At 36.1% G+C, this 18,352-nt stretch overlaps 2 long non-coding RNA genes across 2 annotated transcripts in view; one reads left to right on the top strand and one right to left on the bottom strand.

Annotated features, from left to right (window-relative positions):
• LOC122739934 overlaps positions 1-18,352 on the bottom strand; it is a 241,683-nt gene that overhangs the window by 32,926 nt on the left and 190,405 nt on the right. The window contains exon 2 of the long non-coding RNA XR_006354694.1: positions 5,695-5,788. This is a non-coding gene — a long non-coding RNA (uncharacterized LOC122739934). The remainder of the gene's footprint in view (positions 1-5,694; positions 5,789-18,352) is intronic.
• The window catches only part of LOC122739935, a 189,618-nt gene that overhangs the window by 20,696 nt on the left and 150,570 nt on the right, over positions 1-18,352 (top strand). The gene's annotated exons all lie outside the window — the stretch shown is intronic.

Here is an 18,352-nt window from a genome sequence, read left to right as displayed (position 1 = left end):
CCGGATTTGAACTCAGGTACTCGTGACTCCAGGGCTGGTGCTCTATCCACTGCACCACCTAGCTGCCCCCCCCCCCCCCAGGAGTTTTACAAGAAGAAATGAGAGAACACAAAATGTGATCAACAGACCCAGTCCCAGAACTTGGTAAATAAGTGATCTTGAGAGGACATGTAAGTCTGTGCTAAATAATGCTTTCAAAGTACTCAGAAGGTTTTTTAAATCTTATTAGAGAGACAATTTATAGAGAAAAGATTAACATTAAAAGGAACATATACTAAGTTCTAAATGACAACTCTAAAATGCTGCAAGGAATTTGTAGTTCCCAGAGGCTAGAATCACTCCATAAGGATCAACCCAGGCCATTAAAAACTTGCCAACCAGATGTATTCTGAGGTAGGATGTAGAAGGGTCTATTTTCTATATGCTTTTGGGATACTAAAAAATAATCCTATGTTGCCTATATAATAGCTAGCATTTATTTACATAGCACTTTAAGGTTTGCAACTTGCTTTATACATATTATCTCATTTGATTTTCACTTCAGTCCTGAGGGGGAAGGTGCTATTATTATCCCTATTTTTTTTATTGAATAGAATTTTATTTTCCAAAACATATGTATAAACAAATTTTAACATCAATTTTTTTTTTAAATTTATGTTCCAACTTCTCTTCCTCCTCCATTCCCACCCCCCACCCACTAGAATTCAAGCACTTCAAAATAAGTTGTACATGAGTAGTCATGGAAAACATTCCCACATTAGCTAGGTTGTGAGAGAAAACAGTCAAAAAACCCCTAAAACTTCAGATTGAGGAATTGTAAAAGAGGAAATTTTTTTTTTAAATATGTGTTTGCAGTGGCAGCTAGGTGGCGCAGTGGACAGAGCACCGGCCCTGGAACCAGGAGCACCCAAGCTCAAATACGGCCCCAGACACCCAACACCCACTAGTCGCATGACCCTGGGCAAGCCACTCAACCCCAGTTGCCTCACCAAAAAAAAAAAAAAGAAAAAAAATGTGTTTCCATCTATTTTCAGATACTATCACTTCTTTCTCTGTAGATGGGTTGCCATTTTCATAAGTCCTTCAGGGTTATATTGGATCATTGCCTTGCTGAAAATAACCACATGTTTCCCAGCAGATCATCTTACACTATTGTTGTTATTTTGTATACAGTACATTTCACTCTGCTTCAGTTCATCTAGGTCTTTCCAGGTTTTTCTGATAGTATCCTGTTCATCATAACCTAAATAAAGTACCTAAAACTTGACAAAGAATTTTCTTCATATTAGCCCAGCAAAGTAGTTACCATATGTTTTGCCATTATATTCAATCATCATAACTATTTCCCTCCCTCCTATTCCCTTCCCATGATATTTACTCTATTTTCTATCTTCTTTTAAACTATTCCTCCTCAAAAGTGTTTTACTTTTGGCTGTCCCCTCCCATATTCTGCACTCCCTTTTTTTTCACCCTTCCTTCCTTATCCTCTTCCCCTCATACTTTCCTGTATGGTTAAATAGATTACTCCTCCCAACTGGGTGTGAATTTTATTCCCTCCATGAGCCAACTCTGATGAGTTTAAGGTCTTTGAGCTAATTCTGTATTCCAAATTTTCTTCCTCCCTCTCTCCTCAACCCTCCCTATGAAATCAAGCAATTCAATATGTCATACTTGTGCAGTTATGCAGAACATCTTTACCTTGCTCAAAAGTATTTTGCTTTTTACTGCTCTCTCCCCCAATCTGCCCTTCCCTCCTTCCTCTCTCTCCCCCACCCTTATCTCCCTCCCCTCCCTCAGGGCAAAAATGTATTACTATACCCAGTTGAGTATGTATGTTAGTCCTTCTTTGATTCAATTCTGATGACATTAAAGTTCATTCACTCCCCAATTCCTTCCCCCTCTTCCCCTCCCCCCTCCATAAGCTTTTTTCTTGTTTCCTTCATGTGAACAACCTCTCCCCAGACCATCTCTCCCCTTCCCCCTCCACCAGTCTATTTCTCCTACACCTCAACCCTATTTTAAAGATGACATTATGGGTTAGTTAGGTGGCACAGTGGACAATGCACCAGCCCTGAACCCAAGAGGCCCCAAGCCCAAATCCAGCCCCAGACATAAGACACCCCACAAAGAACAAAACATAAATGCTTTACAGATATCACCCCTTCGTATTCAGTTCAGACCTGTGTCCTCTGTTAATTCCTTACTGTGATAGTTCTTATGAGTTAGAAGTATTATATTCCCATGTAGGAATATAAACAGTTTGATCTTTTTCCTGTTTATCTTTTTATGCTTCTCCAGGTCTTGTATTTGAAAGTCAAATTTTCTATTCAGTTCAGGTCTTTTCATAACAAATGCCTGAAAGTCTTCTTTCTTATTGAAATTCCATGTTTGCCTCTGAAAGATGATGCTTAGTTTTGCTGGGTACATGATTTTTGGCTGTAGTCCAGTTCCTTTGCCCTCTGGGATATCATATTCCATTCCCTCTGGTCCTTTAATGTAAAAGCTGCTAGATCTTGCTTTATCCTTATTGGAGCTCCACAGTATTTGAATTCCTTTTTTCTAGCTGCTTGCAATATTTTCTCCTTGACCTGGGAGTTCTGGAATTTGGCTATAATATTCCTGGAGGTTTTCCTTTTGGGATCTCTTTCAGGAGGTGATCAGTGGCTTCTTTCAATTTCTATTTTAGCTTCTGCTTCTAGAATATCAGGGCAATTTTCCCTCACAATCTCTTGGAGGATGGTGTCTAAGCTCTTGTTTTGGTCATGGTTTTCAGGTAGTCCAATGATTTTCAAATTATCTCTCCTAGATTTATTTTCCAGGTCAGCTGTTTTTCCAAGGAGATATTTCACATTGCCCTCTATTTTTTCATTCAATTGGATTTGCTTTACTATGTCTTGGTTTCTCATAAGGTCACTAGCTTCCATTTGTTCAATCCTAATTCTTAGGCAATTATTTTCAGCAGACAGTTTTTTACTCTCCTTTTCCATTTGGCTTTTCAAACTGTTGACTTTTTTCTCATGACTCTCCTGCATTGCTCTCATTTCTCTTTCCATTCCTCCCTCTCTTTCTCTACATCTTTGTTCTCTCTCTCCTACTTTCTCTTCAAAGTCCCTTTTGAGAGTTTCCATGGCCTGAGACCAGTTAATATTTTTCTTGGAAGCTTTGGATGTTGGAGCTTTGACCCTGTTATTATTTTCTTCTTCTGAGGATGTATTGTGGTCTACCTTTCCCCCAAAGAAGTTTTCGATGGTCTTCTGCTTTCTCTGCCTACTCATCCTGGCTTACTATTTCTTGGCTTTTTACTCCTTCTTAAAGTGCTGCTTCCAGGATACACTGTTCGTGCTACAGCATGGCCCAGGGGGTGATTAGGCTTCTTCTCAGCCTGACTGGTTTGTGAGTAATCACAGCTGCTTTCTCTTTGACCCGGAAACAGAAGTCTGATTGAACTCTGATTCTCTATGGTCTGAAGCTTGGCATGCTTTTGCCCCTCCCCCACTGGGCCACAACCACTCAACTCAGCCCACTGGTTCAGACCCAGGGCGCTCCGCCCCAACTCCAGCAGACACTGCTTCCACTTCACCCAGGCCCACCGCCGAACCCCCTCACCAGTCGGTGATCTGAGCCTCAGAAGCTGCCAGTGCTGAAGACTCCAACATGCGCTGGAAGCAGTGTACCTGGCTGGGTCTGGACTGCGCACTGAGCTGTTCAGCCTGATCAGTAGGTGATCAGAATTGCCCTCTTTTGTGGAGAAATAGTCTCACTCTGTTCTTATGTGCATTAGGCTGTTTTGGGTTTTGATTTTTTGCCGCATTATTTGGGCGTGAATGGACGGGTTTATCTAGAGCTTGTGGGAGTCACAGCCTCTTCTCTGCCATCTTGGCTCCACCCACCTATCCCTATTTTTTGACAAAATAGGGTCATACTGTCAGTAAGAGATTGAGGCAGGATTTGAATTCAGTTCTTCCTGACAACAAGTCTAAGCCTCCATCTACTATACATATGAATGATTCAAACTCAAAGGCACAAAAATACCCTCAAATTGCCTACGGACTTATACCTGAACTGTACACCCCCACTTAACTGCACTGGCTCACATCCATCAACACCATTGCCAGAATTGCACATATCTCTGTCCCAAAAATGTACTCATGGTCACCCTATGTGTACCTGCTTGTGATACTAATTTCTCAATCCGCTTCCACCCACTCTTTATTCCCTGATACATTCCTTTTCAAATACTCAGGGGCCAAGTGCGGACTATACCTACTTTGTCACTTTTCACTATCAGAACAGTGTCCAGATTTTCCTTTATTGCCCAGGAAATTAATTATGAATTATTGGATGGTTCTGGATGTGCTTTTGGTTTTCCACACAATAAATGCTAGTTGTTGATGATTATGATAGTGAGAGATGATTAAGTAATCAGCTTCTGAACACCCCAAATATAAACAATATTTATGGGGCTTCTTATCACCATTTAAGGCAACAGAAGGTAGTAAGCATAGAGCATAGTGGAAGCAGAATGTCCAAGAACCTACTTTTTAGATAAGATAGCACATGGAACATACAATCAAAATGTTTGAGAATGTGGATTTATTATAATATAAAATATATTACTATATGATAAGGGACTCTAGAAAAATATTGGTGAGTTAAGACTGAGCTCTTCCATTATAATGATTAATTAGATATGTGTTCATGTAAGCTATTGTGTTTCGAAGGAAAATAGAGATGAATTTGAAGAAAAAGGAGAATATCATGGGAGTATCACATCATGAGATAGCCCTTTCCCCAGATATAAGGATTTCCCAGGTGATGAAACTCCCTCTAGCAATGTACATCAGCACTTTCTCTGAAATTGTCTTAGAGAGCTGTCTAGAGCAGAGCTTCTAAAACTTTTTCCACTCACAAACTCTTGGCATAAGAACTTTTTACTTGACCCTGGGCATATTGGTATATAAAATAGGTATACATAACCTTATACTGTTGCCACATTTTTCATGACCCCCCACATTCAGTTAGGTGACTCCATGTGGGGTCATGACCCACAGTTTAAAAAACTTTGGTCTAGACTAAGGGTGTCAAACTCAAATAGAACCAGATGACTAAGCCAAACACAATGATCCCAACACTGTGCATATTGAGTTATAAAAATACATGATAATGTATTTTCTATGTTCTATTGTACTTTTATTTATTTTGCCAAATGTTTCCTGTTACATTTTAATCTGCTTTTAAGCATGAGGGATGCTGGTTGCATGGGCAGAGTTACATGTTTGACATCTTTGACCCAGAGTACTGAAAGGTTACATGACTGGTGCAAGGTCATACATCCCATATGTACCAGAAGTAAGACCTAAATGCAGATTTCCCAGGCTTTGAAGCCAGTTCTCTATCAATTATGTCATGTTCCCTCTCTCCTTAAATACAATTAAAGAAACAAAGAACTTTGCTTTGACCTTGTGAACACAGCAAGTTATTAGTCTATTTTTTTCTTCTTCCTTATACCCCTAAACTTCTCCTAACACTTGTCTAGGTTTCTATTTACAGTTCTTCACCACCCATTCACTCCACATGCCTTAGCAGTTGTATTTCTGTTCCCATCTCTATACTATAACTGTTTTCTTGAAGGTTACCCATGACCTCATAGTTGTTAAATCTTTTGGTATTTTCTCAATACTCATCCTTCTTGACCTTTCTGCAGCATTTGACACTGTAGATCACCCTTTCATGACATTTTTTTTCTTGTCTCACATTCTGCAGAAAAGGTGACTCTGAGGTTGTGAACCTGGAAAAGAGAAAAAAAATTTACTTCCATCTACAGAAACATATGCCTATCACTTGAGTTTATACGATCAAAATGACCCTTCTCACTTCTACTAGCTAATATCCATGTCCCATTACATCTGCCTCTACTGGATCTTTCACATCCATCCTCTTTGCTTTAATCACTGCCACAAAAGCTCATGTTTTTGCTAAGACCAATAACTTCCTGGTGATTTCATATGGCTTCAAATGATAGGACCCTAAAATGTCAGAAGAAACAAAGGTCATCCAAAAGGCCTGTTTTATGTAATCAAGTTATATAGCATATTACCAGTGGTGATTCGTGTGTACAAGATACTTCATCTGATTTGTGAATGACCAGAAATAGAAAAAGGCTGCTAATATAGCAAAAATGAAGGACAACAGGTTGGATAATTGTGTGCCACACTGGAATCCATAAAATATGAAAATCTTGAGAAAGAACTGCTGAACATTGGGAAGATCCTCTATGAAAGCTTTACAGAAAGACATGGTCAAGAATTGCACAGAGTCAGAAAGCATAGAGATGCTGGCAATTACACTACCATTGCTAGTGCCTTCCCTCTAAGATTATTTTCCATTTGACCTATACATTTCTTGTATATACAAAGTTATTTACATGTGTATTGGAATTTTTGTTCCTTAAGGACAGGGACCGAGTTTTTGCCTTTCTTTGTATCCTTTGCATTTTGCATAGTGTCTGATACATAGTAAGAGCATGATAATTGCTTGTTGATAGACTGACTTATGGAACAGTGCATTTTTATGAACCTGATTTGATTCCTATCACGCAGAGTAGCATTACATCACCCATTATATTCAGACTATATTCTGCAGTCATGCATGAGGCAGCCACGCAGAGACACAAATTGCTTCCTATATCAGTTGTTGTTCTAGTCAGCAGAATCAGGGACTGAAATGGAATACTGGATGACCAAGTTCACATGAGAAGAAACTAAAGTATGATATTAAAAAGATTTAGATGAATACAATCTCCAACTCCTTTTTTTCCCACTGGTTAAGAAAGGAGTACAACCATTATTTTTAGTGTCTTATTTTTATTTCCAGTATAAACACCTATATTATTCTGAGACCATGATACCTACATAAAGTAAGTCCTAGAAAACACAGCATTCCACAGCCTATCTAGTCTAGACTTGATTGTTCCCTACCTTTTCTACTCAATCGAAACTTTGAAAGACCCAGTCTTGATGAAACTGTTAGAGAACCCTGTTTTTACTGGTTTTATTACTGTAATTTAAAAAGTGGCAAAAATAGATTTGAAAGGATGGATTTCAACTTTTTGTTCAACTTGACAAAACTAAGTTTATTCAGTATATTGAATGTTACCTATTCAACTAATGGCATTATCTGTTCACCATCTGTGCTCCACTGTGGGAGATACTGAGTGGCAACTGGAGCTGTCCAAAGCTGAAACTCATTCAGAGCAAGGAGGATGGTGGGGATATAATCCACATCAGGAGCAAAATATATATATATGAATAGCCTTATCACATTTAGGCAAACTATATCTGAACTTGAAATATATGAACACACACACACAATTCAGGCTAGTTTGGAACCTGATTCCTTTTTTTTTTTCCATTTAATAGTATTTTCCCCAATTACATGTAAAAATAGTTTTTAAAATTCATTTTTTAAAGATTTTGAGTTACAATTTTTTTCTCTCTCCCTCTATCCCCCCAAGACAGCAAGCAATCTTATTTAGGTTATACATGTATAATCATGTTAAACATATTTCCCCATTTGTCATGTTGTGAAGAAGAATCAGAACAAAGGGAAAAACCACAAGGAAGAAAAATCTCAAAACGACAAAAAAGTGGAAAAAGTATGCCTTGATCTGCATTCAAAATCCATAGTTCTTTCTCGGGATGTGGATAACATTTTCCATCATGCGTTTTTTGGAATTGTCTTGGAGCATTGTATTACTGGTAAGAGCTAAGTAAGTCTATCATAGTTGATCATCACATAAATGTTTCTCTTACTGTGTATAATGTTTTTCTGGTTCTGCTCACTTCTGAGATAGTCCATTATAACATTATTTTTTTTTTCAGAAAAAAAATGAAAGATTTGTCTAAGGCCTTCAAATAATACTATGGCCTAGCTATATCAGTTTAATAACAGTTTCTCCCATGTATGCTTGGGAAAGGTTTGTATTAGGGGCAAGCCTGATTTGTCTAGTGCCTTGTCAGTACAGATTTGATGTTGAAAGAATAGGAGACACAAGTCATTCAAAAGTTGACAAAGGGAGGTTTATTTAAACATAGCATAGAATGAGTATTTATACAGTGCATACTATTTGCCAGACACTATGCTATTATCTCATTTGATCCTCACAACAATCCTAGGAGATAGGTGCAATTATTTTTCCCATATTGTAGATGAGCACACTGAGACAAACAGAGGTTGAGGTCTGAGGATATATGTGAATTCAGGTCCTGCTGATTCTCATACACTGTCATCCCTAGCTGCCCCAAACATGCATAATCAAGCAAACTAAGTTTCTTCAGTTAAGAATTGCCTATTTATCAATTGGGGAATGGCTCTAATTCTTGCATGTTTTGGAAATTAGATCATAGAAAACTGATGCAAAATTTTTCCCAGTTAATTGATTCTCTCTTGACCTCAATTTTATTGAATTTGAAGAAAAACTTTAAATTTTATTTAATAAAAATTACTCATTTTATATTCTATGATCCTCCTCCTCCTCCTCCTCCTCCTCCTCCTCCTCCTCCTCCTCCTCCTCCTCCTTCTTCTTCTTCTTCTTCTTCTTCTTCTTCTTCTTCTTCTTCTTCTTCTTCTTCTTCTTCTTCTTCTTCTTCTTCTCTCTCTCTCTCTCTCTCGTCACAAACTTTTCTTCTTTCCACAGATTTGATAGGTAATTTTTCACATTTCTTTTATTTGTTTATGATGTGACTTTTCATATGTAGGTTACTAGGCATTTGCAACTTGCCCTGGTATAAGGCTGTGAGGTATTGCTCTAAATCCAATTTTTTCTATGCTGTTGTCCAATTTTCCCAACACTTTTTGATCAAATAGTGAATCCTTATCCTAGTAGCTGGGGTCTTTGTGTTTATCAAGCGTTAGGCTATTAGATTTGTTAGCTTCTGTCTGATGTGTACTTAATCTGTTCCACTGATCAATCTCAGCTATTCTTTTAACCAATATCATTTTTTTTGAAAATTAAAATTTTACAGTATACCTTGAGATCCAGTATGTAAAGAACTCTGTTTCAAATTATTTCATTATTTTTCTTGAGATACTCCACCGTTTTGCCACCATATGAATTCTATTATTTTTTCTAGTTATATAAAGTATTCTTTTGGTGATTTGATTAATATGGCATTGAATGAATAAATTAATTAGGTAGAATTGTCATTTTTCTTATATTTATTCATTCTACCCAAGAGTAATTCATATTTTCCCAATTATCTAAGTCTGTCTTAATTTCTATAAATAGTGGCTTATAGTTGTAAATACATATATAATTGACATGTATATCTTGGTATGTAGACTCCTACATATTTAATTCATTCTATAGTTATTTAAAATATAATATCTCTTTCTATCTCTACCCTGCCAAGTTTTATTAGTATTATAAAAAATGCTGATGATTTGTGTGGATTTATTTTATACCCTATTAGTTTTGCTGAAATTATTGTTTGAATTTTTCAGTTGTCTCTCTAGGATTCTTTAAGTATACTCATATAATTTGCAGAGTGACAATTTTATTTCATGTATATCTTTGCTTATTCCGTCCATTTTTTCTTTCTCATCTTATTGCTATCTCCAGTATTTCAGTACTATGCAAATAGAACCAATAACAATGGACATGCTTAGTACATCCTTACTTTTATTGGAAATGATTCTAGTTTCCCTTCCCCCCTTCTATTATATATAATGCCAGCTCTTAATGTTAGATATACACTAGTTATAATTTTATGAAAAGTTTTATTTGTTCTATGTTTGTTTGTTTGCTGGGCAATGACTTGTCCAGGATCACACAGCTTGTAAGTGTCAAGTATCTGAGATCAGATTTGAACTCAAGTTCTCCTGAATCCAGGGCCGGTACTTTATCCACTCTGCCACCTAGCTGCTACTATAAGTGTTGTATTTTGACAAAAGTTTTTATGATATAATCATATGTTTGATTTTTTTGTTTTATTTTGTTTTGTTATTCATGTAGTTAAATCTATAGTTTATAGAAAGGAAACTTTCATATTTTCCCTAGGCCTACTTAGATTAATTTGAAAAGTAATCTATAATAGTAGTATCCCTGTCAGTTCATTTCCATTTTCACTTGATACAGCTTAATTTCTCCTTTGAACTAAATGAATTATTTTCATCAATCTCACTTATATAATACTTAGTGATTTACAAAGTGTTTTATATAGAAAATCTAGTTTGATTCTCAGAACAACCCTATAAGATATCTGTTCTTATTAACATTTATAAAACAAGGGGGCAGCTAGGTGCCACAGTGGATAAAGCACTGGCCTTAGATTCAGGAGGATCTGAGTTCAAATCTGGCTACAGGCACCTGACACTTACTAGCTGTGTGACCCTGGGCAAGTCACTTAACCCTCATTGCCCCGCCAAAAAAAACTGAGGCTTATCGAGGTTCAGTGATTTCCCCAGGGTTACACAGCCAGTAAGTATCTAAAGTGAGATTTCAATCTAGGTCTTCCTGACTCCAGAGTTAGCACTCTATCCACTAGGCTGCACTGCCTCTAGATTAATCTGAAACAAGGGTAAAAATGTGATACATAAATGATCATTTTTTTCATTATCCAAAGCATATGACACAAGTAATTTTACTTACTTTTAATTTAAATTTTAATATTTTTCAATTAACAAGCATTTATTTTGCCTCCTTACTACTTATTCTCCCATACCCACACCCAGTTGAACAAGTTTAATTCAATGTGCATATATTAAGTATTCTCTGTGTACCACACACTGTGCTAAGTGGTGGGAACACAAAGGAAACCCTAAAATAGTCCCTGTTGGGACAGCTAGGTGGTGCAGTGAATAAAGCGCCGGCCCTGGATTCAGGGGGACCTGAGTTCAAATCCGGCCTCAGACACTTGACACTTACTAGCTGTGTGACCCTGGGCAAGTCACTTAACCCCAATTGCCTCACTTAAAGAAAACAGTCCCTGCTCTCAAGGGGCACCTATTCTTTGGGGTCTGAGACAATGTACATACGACTATGTCCAAATATAATAAATGCAGGTTAAACTGGAGATTATTAACAGAAGGAAGACACTAGCATTAAGAGGGATAGAAGGAATACAAATCAAAGCATACTATTTTCATTTTTTGTTTTGTTTTTTTCCCTTTCATTCTGTTTCTTGTTTTACAACATCACTAATGTGGAAATATGCAAATATCATAAAAATGTCATTGCTCAAGTATAACCTATATGAGATTGGTCACCATCTTGGGGAGGAGGAAGGGAAGGGAGAGTGAGAGTAAAAATTGGAACTCAAAATCTTTCAAAATATTAATGTTGATAATTATTTTTACTGCAATTAGAAAAAAATAAAATATTGAACAAAAAAGGGATAGGGAAAGGGAATTTCATTTTAAAAAATGGGATTTTCCCTGGGACATGAGGAAGCCAGAATATAGAGATGAGGAGAGAGACTTCTAGGCATGGAGACAGCCAGCAAAAAATTCAGATTTGAGAGATGGACTATCTTGTGCTAGGAATACCAAGGAGGCTAGTACCACTGAATCACAGAGTAGGGGGAGAGCAATAAAATATATAAAGTCCAGAAAAGTAGGATTGGGCTAGGTTTTAGGGAGCCATATATGTCAAACAGAGAACTGTGACATAATCTGGATTAAGATGCAGCAAAGAGACATAGTTAACTGTTGCAAATTCCTTCATTGACTATGTACAAAAATGTATATCTCATTCTTTATTTTGAGTCCATCATCAGAGGGTGAGTAGTATGCTTTAGCTTTAGTTCTCTGCAACAGTAGTTGATCCCTACAATGCCTATTTCACTTTTAGATAGATCTAGTTGTTATAAAGTTTTTCCTTATATGAAGGATATATGATCCCCATACCAGAAGCTCCTTTCACAAATGCTGATTGCAACCTAAGACTTAGTAGTCAAATTCTATTTTATTATTTGAGACACATAGAAGGTATATAGCTTGCCTGGGAATACACAATTTATATGTCAGTGATGTGATTTGAACCCATATCTTCCTGGTTTGATTCCCAGAATTCTATGCATAATGCCACAGTGCTCTAATGTCCTTTATATTATTCCTCAGTTCACCCCTTAGAGGCTTCTATCCTTGCTTAGTTCTGTTCTCTGGGAATAAGATGTAGGAATCAATCTCTCCTCTATGTAGAAAACTCTTCAGATAATCAAAGAGAGCTAAGATGTTCCTCCAAAATCTCTTCTCTATCCCAATAGACATCTCTTTATGGCATGAATTCTAAGTTAATTGCCATTCTGCTTGGCCTTCTCTAGATACTCTCTATCTTACCAGTGTCCCCAGCTAAATGATTCAAATTCTTGCTTTGCCCCTCCACATACAAACCAAAGAAAAGGCACATTAGGCCCAGGGAAAACAGTAACATGTATCTTAGAGCTTAACTGCTTAAACAATACAAACTATACATGACAGTATAAAGACTAAATAGTTATGAACCTGGAATCTGTTTATATTCTTTTTTAACTTTTGAATGAGACTTATTTAGGATTCCTGTTTTTCTCTTAAATGTTAGCCTACAAAGCTTGAGTACTGGGACAAAGTGTGCAACAATGAGGTCTGTAAGAGAGCAGTCCATCTGTGAGCATCAAAGTCATCCTCATAACAGCTCAGCTACAGTGAAGCAGTCACGTGCTGAGTGAACCCAAATGACATCAATGTGTTGAGTGCAATTGTGTGTGAGATTCAGGGACAAAAAAAATACTTTGAGGAGATACTGAAGCACAATTTAGAGAAATGTAACATCGCTATTAGTTGTTGGGGTGGGGGGAGGGAAACAGCAGCAGACAGAACATGTTGGCCTGCAGCAATCAGGATGGTGAGACTTAGTGTGTGGAAGAGTATCCTGCCCCCTGAGAGGCTAAGAGACAGATCCTCAAACAGTGAGAGAGGGCAAAGTCGTGGTATATAGGAAAGATACCATACTCTCAGTATTGAAGGGGCCAGAGATTTTTGAGCCATTCAGACCATACTTAGACAAAAAGTCCAATTTTATATATTCTTCTGAGAAAAATAAGAAAATATTGTAACTGAAACAAAAAGAATGAAAAGAGGTAGACAGAGATTAGTCATAGGTGAAATTCTCATTGAAAAGAATAAAAGTTTTATCTGAGTCAGGATGACGAGATTAATATGTACAGATCTTTATATAGAAACAAAATGAGATTGTTCCATATTGCATGTGTATATACACATATATGTTTGTATGGGTATAAGTTCCTATATAGCTATATCTACATATATAGTATTCTCTATTTTTTTAAATAAATAACTTCTATATGAGTGTTATATTTTCACTTTGAATTGCCAATATTTAGATGAGAGTTAAATAAAGGAACAGTTGCAAAAATAGAAATAATTATGAACTAATCTAATTTTAAGTTTTGTAAAATAAACACACACACACACACTTTCTGTGCACCTTCAGTTTAAACTGGTTGATTTTTTATTACTTAATAAATTATTTTTATCACGCAACAAATCTTAAATAATTAACTACAAATTTTAGAATATTCATGGTCAAATTTGAGATGTAATTTCTACTTTAAAAAACTATGTTACTAAAATTGATTAAAAGATTGTATAGTAAAAGGATTCTTTCATTCAGAAGATATGGTTTCAGGTCTGTCTCTGCTATATTTTAGCTGTTTCCTCATTTATATAATCGAGTACTTGTGAATGCTTAGGTCACAGGTCTTCTGAAGATCAAATTAGATAAGTAGATATAAATAATTTAGTCACTATAAAGCATTATATAAATCTGAGTTATTCATGTTGTGGTCTAGAACTATTATTTAATCAATGTTAGAAACTCATGGTATGGAAACTTACTCCACCAGTATATATTGCCAATTTGTCTGAGTCTGCCACCAGAACAAAAAGCGATCATGAAATCCAAAGAGAAAAAAACTTGAAACTCCCATATCTTTCCCAGAATTTCATTTGTTCCACTTGTACCAAGAAATAAAAAGAATTCAGACTCTTATAAACAAGCCAGAAGTTTGGACTAGAGATGATCTTTTCTTTCTTTTTTAAAATTTAATTTTATTTAAATATTTTTCCAATTATATATAAAGATATTTTTTTTAGTTTCAAATTTTTCTCTCACCTTTCCATCCCTCCCCCCACCCTGAAGCCAACAAGCAATCCAATATAGTTTTTACATTACAATCATGTTAAACAAGATAGCTGGGAGAAGTGAGGAAGTTGAGCTCTCCTGAGTTTCCCTCAAAAACAACATTAAACCAAGCCTCCAAATGGATTCTGAAACTATAGAATCTACAAAAAGACAGAGAGACACAATCTTCCAAACTGAGATCATTTAGAAGACTTTAGGAAATGTCAGTCTCACTTGGGCAAAAGGAAAGCACAGCACAGCTCAGTGTAGCTCAGTGCAATGCAGCTCATTGTGGTGGGGGTCTGGACAAATCAGCAGGAGGTTCTTGGCCACAGCAAAGCAACTGAGGCCCCTTGGTCCTGGCTCAGCAGACTGATGGCACAGCAGGCCAGTTGTGAGACACACCAGCACTGGCTGAGAGAACAAACTGCCAGCTATAGAACCACCCACAGGACAGGCATGACTAGGTCAAGCCATCTCAGCACAGGGAGGAATTGCAGGGAGAAAGCCCAGGGTGGTGAAGAATCCACAAGCCACAGAGGCCTCAAAGCAGAAAGCCAGTGACCAGTCCCCTATCCCCCAGCACAATAAGCTTCCAACAGTGGCCCCTATGCTCCAGGAGCAGACCTTAACTTTAAAAGTAAAAAAAAAAAGTCACAATATGAGTAAAAAACAGAAAAGGATCCTTAGCATTGAGAACTTCTGTGTCAACTGGGAAGAACAAAACCAAATTCAGATCAGAATAATACCCTTAAAATGTCTACAAGTGAAACCTCAAGGGGGAAAATCAATTGGTCTCAAGACCAAAATGCCTGCTTGGAAGAACTCAAAAAAGGATATTAATAATAAAATGAAAGAGGTAAAAGAAAATATGGAAAAAGAAATGAGAAATGAAATTTATACAAGAAAATTATGAAAAAAGAATCAGCACCTTGGAAAAGGAAACACAAAAATTGACTGAAGAAAAAACTCTTTAAAAATACAGTTGGCCAAATGGGGAAAAAATTGGTCAAGTGGAAAAAGAGGTGCAAAAGCTTACTGAAGAAAACAATGCCTTAAAAATTAGAATTGGGCAGATGGAGGCTGACTCCATGAGAGACACCAAGAATCAGTCAAACCGAATGAAAAGAAAGAAAAAAATAGAAGAAAATGTGAAATACCTCAATGGAAAGACAACTAACCTGGAAAATAGATCTAGGAAAGATAATTTGAAAATTATTGGACTACCTGAAAGCCATGATCGGAAAGAGTCTAGACACCATATTCCAGGAATTTAACAAGGAAAATTGCCCTAATGTTATAGAATCAGAAGGTAAAATAGTCATTGAAAAAATCCACTGATTACCTCCTGAAAGAAACCCCAAAAGGAAAATTCCAAGGAATATTGTAGCCAGATTCCAGAATTATCAGGTGAAGGAGAAAATACTGCAAGCAGCCAGAAACAAGCAATTTAAAAATCATGAAGTCACAGTCAGGATTGCACATGACCTGGCAGCTTCAACATTAAAGGATCAGGAGGTTTGGAATATGATGTTGCAGAAGGCAAAGGAGCTTGAATTGCAACCATGAATCAACTATCCAGCAAAACCATGTATTCTCTTTCAGGGGAGAAGATGGACATTCAATGAAATAGGGGACTTTCAAGGTTTCCTGATGAAAATACCAGAACTAAAGAGAAAATTTGATCTTCAAAAACAAGACTCAAGAGAAGTATGAAAAGGTAGACAGGAAAAAAGTTATTCAATAAGATTAAACTGTTTACATTCCTAAATGGGAAGGTAATACCTATAACTCTTAACAACTGTATCTCTATTTTCACAGATAGGAGTATACATAGAGGGTATAGGTATAAACTGTCTTGGATATGATGATATAAAGAAAATTAAGGGGTAAAAAAGGAGTATATGGTGAGAAGAGGAAAGGGGAGGTGAAATGGAGTTAATTACATCATATGAAGAGGCACAAAAAACCTATTACAATAGAGGGAAAGGAGGGAATACTTACTCTCATCAGACTTGGTTCAAAGAGGGAATAACATATATACTCATTTGGATAAAGAAATTTAGCTTACACTTTAGGGAAATAAAAGGGTAAGGGGAAAAAGGGAGGACATGGACAGAAGGGAGGGCAGAAGCAGGAGAGGAAAGGGTAAAGAAAAAGGAGTGGGGGCTGATAAAAGGGAGTGCAGTTTGACAGAGCAAAGGGATCAGAAGCAAAATCCTGGTGAGGAGGAATAGGATGAAAGAAGAAAAAAAATAAAAAGGGGGAAAATAGCATGGAGTTAGTAATCATAAGTGTGAATATGAATGGGATGAACTCTCACATAAAACAAAAGCAAATAACAGAGTGGACTAAAAAGCAGAAGCCTAGAATATGTTGTTTGCAAGAAATACATTTGAAGCAGAGAGATGCATGCAGAGTAAAGGTAAAAGGTTCGAGGAGAATATATTGTGTTTCAGCTGAAATCGAAAAAGCAGGGGGAGAAATCCTTATTTCAGACAAAGAAAAAGCAAAAATAGATCTAATTAAAGAGATAAGGAAGGAAATCACATTTTGTTAAATGGTACCATAGACAATGAACTAAATACTAAACACATATTCACCAAGTGGTATAGCATTCAGATTCTTAGAGGAGAAGTTAAATAAGTTACAAGAGTAAATAGACAGCAAAACTATATTAGTGGAAGATCTTAAACTTCCCCTCTCAGAACTAGATAAATCTGACCAAAAAATAAATAAGAAGGAAGTTAAAGAGGTGAATAGAATGTTAGGAAAGTTGGATATAATAGACCTGTAGAGAAAATTGCATGGGTACAGAAAGAAATATACTTTTTCTCAGTGGGACATGACACTTACAAAAAATAGACCATGTTTTAGGGCACAAAAACCTCACAGTCAAGTGTAGAAAGGCAGAAATAGTAAATGCATCCTTTTCAGAGCATGATGCAATAAAAATTATATGTTATAAAGAGCCATAGAAATATAGGCCAAAAATTAATTGGAAACTAAATAATCTCATCCTAAAGAATGAGTGGGTCAAACAGCAAATCATAGAAACAATCAATAACTTCATCTAAGAGAATGACAATAATGAGACAACACACCAAATATATGGGATGCAGCCAAGGCAGTTATTAAGGGAAATTTTATATCTCTAAAAGCTTACATGAATAAAATAGAAAAAGAAGAGATCAATGAATTGGGCATACAACTACAAAACCTAGAAAAAGAACAAATTTAAAATCCCCAATAGAATACTAAATGAGAAATTCTCATAATCAAAGGAGAGATTAATAAAATTGAAAGTAAGAAAAATATAGAAATAATAAATGAAACTAAGAGCTGGTTCTATGAAAAAATCAATAAAATAGATAAACCTTTGGTTAATTTGATTTAAAAAAAAAAGAAAGAAGAAAACCAAATTACCAGTACCAAAAATAAAAGTGGTGAATTCACTACCAAGGAAGTGGAAATTAAAGCAATAATTAGGAGCTATTTTGCCCAACTATATGCCAATAAATTTGACAATCTAAATTAAATGGATGAATATTTACAAAAATATAAACTGCCCAGATTAACAGAAGAGGAAATAAAATCCTTAAATAAGCCATTTTAGAAAAAGAAGTTGAACAAGCCATCAATGAACTCCCTAAAAAAAAAAAATTTCCAGGGCCAGATGGGTTTACAAGTGAATTCTGACAAACATTTAAAGAATAATTGATTCCAATACTATATAAATTATTTGGGAAAATAGATGAAAAACAAGTTCCACCAAATTCCTTTTATGATACAAATATGGTGTTGATACATAATCCAGGCAGAGCCAAAACAGAGAAGATGATAGACCAATTTCCCTAATGAATATCTATGCAAAAGTCTTAAATACAATATTAGCCAGGAGATTATGGCAATTTATCACTATGATAATATACTATGACCAAGTGGGATTTATACCTGAAATGCAGAGATGGTTCAACTATCAACATAATCAGTCACATCAATAACAAAACTAATCAAAATCATATGATTTTCCCAATAGAGGCAGAAAAGGCTTTTGACAAAATATAGCACTCATTCCTTTTAAAAACATTAGAGAACGTAGTAATAAGTGGGATTTCCTTAAAATGATAAGCAGTGTCTATCTAAAACCATCAGCAAACATGATATGTAATG

This window comes from Dromiciops gliroides, chromosome 2 (genome assembly GCF_019393635.1).
Source record: "Dromiciops gliroides isolate mDroGli1 chromosome 2, mDroGli1.pri, whole genome shotgun sequence".
NCBI lineage: Eukaryota > Metazoa > Chordata > Mammalia > Microbiotheria > Microbiotheriidae > Dromiciops > Dromiciops gliroides.
Note: the sequence above shows the minus strand (reverse complement) of the source record. Positions and strands in the feature narration are given on the sequence as shown.